Here is a 5,068-nt window from a genome sequence, read left to right on the forward strand (position 1 = left end):
TTTTTTTTAACCTTAAACCGCATAAACACATTGCATTACACCAAATACACAACATAATGTTCTTTTAGCAACGTCATACGACCCCTTTAAGCCAGGACTAGGCCTTAGTTAAATTAAGATATTTAAGCAACTTTTACAAAAATGCCTTAGAAGAAAACATTACAGGTGTGCATCTTGACACAGAACAAATAATCAGAAGTAAATACAAGCTAACAATCCTAGCAAGCCCCTTCTGCGTGACAGCTTAATTTAGGCTAAATTTGCAGCTATGTTACTCGTTACTCATGTTGGCATAGTTTGTAATTTGACATAAAAAAACATATAATTTAACATTTTCTGACGGTTCCGATTTAGTAGCCTACCCTATTCGTGGAAAGTGGCTTCAAACGTGTAACAGTTCAAGTGTAACAAACGGGGTTTGGTTGCTTAGTAACTTCTGAACACCGATCAGGTGTTTCGCGCGTAAATCATCCCGTAAACTTTAGCTCCGCCCACATGCACTTTCTCTATTTGACAGTACATTTCTGTTTATTACAGACATTTCTCATTCATCATTTCATACGCATGGACATAGAGGAAGCGTCGACGATTTTAAAATGACAGCTTTGGTTTGAGGTATGTATGAGCCTGTAAATGTGTGTTTGTGGGGGGTTAAGGTGGCGGATATGCAGCGCAGAGAACTGGTGCAGACTGGTTGACTCTGCCTCTGTGCACGCGGCACTGAATGTACCATAATAATGAGATGAGCGAGGACCCTTTACATGTGCATAAAGCCCTCTCGGGTAAATGATTAGTAAGTTGTTCTTTTGTACCGACACTTTTTCCGCTTTAACACAAGTGTCTTCAGACCTCCAACGGTTTCCTGCCTGAGCGGCGTTAATCTGCACAGAACCGCGAAGACATGACAAGACACCGGATTGCATTCATAGGCAATATTCCAGTCCGTTCCTGTAAATCGCGTTCTGCTCGCAGTTTACGCGTTATTGGGAAGCAAACCATTGTCGTATATATGTCGTGACCCGGTATAGAAACACAATGGCGTGAATGCGCTCAAAAGGACGTCTCCCACGCGAGCGGACCGCATATTTGTCTACAACAGCGTCCCCATTACTGCAAGGACAAGTGGATAAAATGTGTTTCAGATTCTCAGGAATTAAAGTGCGGCCTGGATGACGTTTGATGACGTTTATATGAGACAGTAAGTATATACGTTATGCTATGCATCCATTTCTGAAATATTACAAATAGTCGAGTATCTTGTCTTGAGGTTGTGTTTATGAAGACTGTCAGAGTAGTTCAGAGCAGTCAAAGCAAGATGGTTTGGGCACGTTTTGAAGGAGACTGTACAGACTATATTGACTGTTCAAACAGTTGCACAAGCTAATATATAACTAGTAATGTGAATTGCAGGTCTCTTGTAAGAAGTTACCAATTTATCCAATTTCTGGGTAATGCATATTACATAATTTGTTTCATAATATTGTACACTGTTGCCCATCATCAAAATTTTATCCAGCAGGACTACAGTTGTACTTGAGACAGCCAGTGCTTTCAAGTTAAAGTATTAATTAAAAAAAGTGTGAATTTAGGTTTAGATTTAACAGTTTCTTTTGCTGTCATTTTTGAGACACATTTGGTAATATTGGATTGGCCTGTTTATATGCAGAAGATATTTAACATTTTTGGTTGACCCTAATATTATTCTTGATTTCCTGATTTTGATTTCACTTGACTTGGCAGATATGAACAGATGTTCAGTTTCAGCCTTTAATCTTGTTTTTTTTTTTTTATTCTTCTTTTTCTACACATACACACATACATGAATTCATACATTATTACAATACTGCTTTATTTTAACTCATTGACCTACAGTAAACTGTACATATACTGGGACACAAATGGTTGCCCCAACACTGAAATCTGCAACATGAAGAGACATGATTGGTTAACAGCATTGTCATTTCAATTTTCTGTTTGAGACACAGCAAATGAGAATAACAGCTGCAGCCGTGACCTAGTTATGGGGTAAAAGCCCAGACTGAGGTTAAATAAGGCTAGCTGTGATGATAATTGTGTTTTTTTGGGTTAAGGTTGTGTTACCCAGGTGAGGTTAAAAACTGAGGTTTCTCATCACCATAGACTGGTAAAAAATGAGTGAAAGACCAGAATTAATTACGCAACTCTGATTTATTTGTCAGAATCCCAGCTATTCTCTCAATGTTATATTTAAAAAAAATTTTTTGAATATAATAAATTATTAAGATTTCCAAATAAGCAAATTAAATTGCAATTGTTTTGCTCTTTTTTAGGAAACATCAGTTAATTCAGTTTCGGATTTGTTTACCTCAAATTTGTCTTTAAAAATGAAGTGAATATTTTTTGTGTAACTAACAACAGCTTTAGATAAAATGGCAAATGCTTTCCAACGTTTTTTAAACACTCCAACATGCCATCATTTGGACAAACAGGATGGACCGTGGTTGACGTAATCAGACTACTAAAACAGTGCAACCATATGTTTGTAAGTGCCACAGAGCCTTTAGTCTTTGCTAAGTCAACTTATGGATTTTTGTTTTTGTTTTATAGTATTTAACACCTTGCACCTCTTTCTACACCTGTCTAGAAATTATAAAACTAGTGGAAAAAAAAGAATCAAAGGCAAATTATATGTAAAATAGGCCTACGTAACACATAGAATGCTACAGAAACATTAAAGGGTTAGTTCACCCAAAAATGAAAATTAGCCCATAAATTACACACCCTCAAGTCATCCTAGGTGTATATGAATTTCTTCATTCAGACGAATCCAGTCGGAGTTATATACGTTGGTTTTCACGAGACTCACTGGCGCATGCGCAGCGCTGACCTCAGAGGTCATCCGCCCGGAACTGCTTCCCTTTACAACAGTGAGCACAAGCTACATTAAAGTGATTATTACGTTTTGAATATGGATATTTTTCTTACAAAAACGCATCGATTCGCTACAGAAGGCCTTATTGTTTACCCCCCGGAGCCGTGTGGGGCACTTTTTTTTTTTTTTAATGGATGGGCGCTTTTTATTTAACTTGTTTTGGACTGAAGCATGCAACACCTGTGAGTGCCATGAAACAGCTTGAAAGATCAAAGACAATTTTTTATATAACTCCGACTGGATTCGTCTGAAAGAAGAAAGTCATATACACCTAGGATGACTTGAGGGTAAGTAATTTATGGGCTAATTTTTTAATTTTTGGGTGAACTAACCCTTTAAGAAGCGAGCCTGTGACAGACCTTTTAGTATTATTTGGTGGGACTGTTGCTGAATTCAGAAAGTGTTAAAACAATTGGTACTTACTCACTGAGTGATGTCAGTTCATTAGATGCATGTAAAGTGCACTGCTGTGTGGAGCATGTTGAATGATGAGAGTAGTTGAGGAAATGAACAAATGCTCTTTGGATCTATACCAGTGATAAGGTAATTACCAGGAGTTGTTTGTATAAGTGTTTCCTGCCTGTGAATGCTATAAATGCAAGTATAATGAAAGGTACATTAGTCTGAGTGTCTGCGTTATGTCATATCCTATCCTATCATATCACATCATATACTTTATTTATTTGTTTATTTATTGCTTGCAGTGGAATAGAAAATGCCTATTGTAGACTCTTCAAAACATGTGCGAACAAGCCTGCTTAACATCTCCGCTCTTATAGGGTTAGTGTGTGTAACCTTCTAGCTGTAGATCTTGGGAACTGATGTCTTGCAAATTATTTTGGGTATAAGCAGTGGGAAAAGCAATTCTCGGTCATTCTCCGATGTCTTGTTGAGTCCTACTTTACCAGTCTTTGAGCATTAAATTTATTACACACTATATATTTTTTTTACATTTATTGACCGAAATACAAAATTTTATATATTTTGTAATATATAATTTTAAACATTTTCCTTATGCTTCTTAGATTCTTACACCTTCCTTACAGTTGACATGTTAACATCAAAGGCAGTGTAAGATTGGAACGAAAGATCTGTAGGACAGGCGAAGCACAAGAACAAAGCACTTGTGACTTGGATGGAATGTGATTGTCTTGTGAAGCAAGTCTAGACTTTGTTTTATTAGTAGATCCTAGAGGCAGTAAATTATCTGCAAAAGGCCTTATGGAAAAATTAAAAGTATTAAGTAATAGTACATGTAATATGATAACACATTGCTTCAAGGAGAATAACTCAATCATCCAACAATGGATTCATGTTACTCAACACATTTATGATTTATTTAAATAACAGCTGGATTAGCCAAGTGAAATACAAGTTAATTAATCATTATGACATTCAGTCAATTGTTTCTTGACAGTGAGAAGGTCATTCAATTTTGTCTATTGGATGTTTATGGGTAAGTCTTAGCAATGTGAAAGTTGAGCTCCACACGTCAATAGTACCCATGCAAAATGCCTGAATATTAGAGCAGAGACTTGCAACTTGATATTAAAGACAACATTGTCTTTGGCCAGGCTCACCACTGCAGTACTATTGTCTTCATGCAGTACAGTAGGGGCCCACTAAGGCTGATAATCTAATAACAAAGTCTAATGCAGTGCTTTAGTGCCTGAGCAGTGATCAAGCTCTGTGCTGTGAAAAGTGATACAGGACAGAGACACTAGGATGTCTCCCCAAGCGACGGGACCATTTGTTATCTTTAGTGGTGTATTAGTCCACTCCTTGCATTTGTACATTGATTTAATGGAACATGAGAATGAGACTTATGTTATGTCAAGCCTGTATTTCACATAGCAGGGAGTGTAATATTGAGGTAGTTGATTTGTTTATTAGCTTGAAGAACAGGCAAAAATTAAACGTTTTATATTTGATGTGTATTTAAGTCATTGTAAGAATAACATTTCTTATGCATTTTTAAAATAAGCACACACACACACATATATATATTAGTGCTGTCAATGAATTAATCCCGATTAATCGCATCCAAAATAAAAGTTTTTGTTTGCATAATATATGTGTGTGTGCTGTGTATATTTATAATCTATGTATAAATACACACACATCAAGTATATATTTTGAAATATTTACCTTGTATTT

General features: G+C 36.3%; 1 protein-coding gene across 2 annotated transcripts in view; it reads left to right on the plus strand.

The window, feature by feature from the left end:
• The first annotated feature begins 552 nt into the window (after positions 1-552).
• The window catches only part of LOC107749977 (volume-regulated anion channel subunit LRRC8D-like), a 23,394-nt gene continuing 18,878 nt past the window's right edge, over positions 553-5,068 (plus strand). Inside the window, exon 1 of one of the 2 annotated variants that reach the window (XM_016565218.1) lies at positions 553-615. The gene's annotated coding sequence lies outside the window, so the exon portion shown is untranslated. Of the gene's footprint in view, positions 616-686; positions 1,199-5,068 lie in introns of those variants that run through there. The other variant, XM_016565219.1, reaches the window with a different exon arrangement.

This window comes from Sinocyclocheilus rhinocerous, unplaced genomic scaffold (assembly GCF_001515625.1).
Source record: "Sinocyclocheilus rhinocerous isolate Xijiao unplaced genomic scaffold, SAMN03320098_v1.1 scaffold212, whole genome shotgun sequence".
Classification (NCBI taxonomy): Eukaryota; Metazoa; Chordata; class Actinopteri; order Cypriniformes; family Cyprinidae; genus Sinocyclocheilus; species Sinocyclocheilus rhinocerous.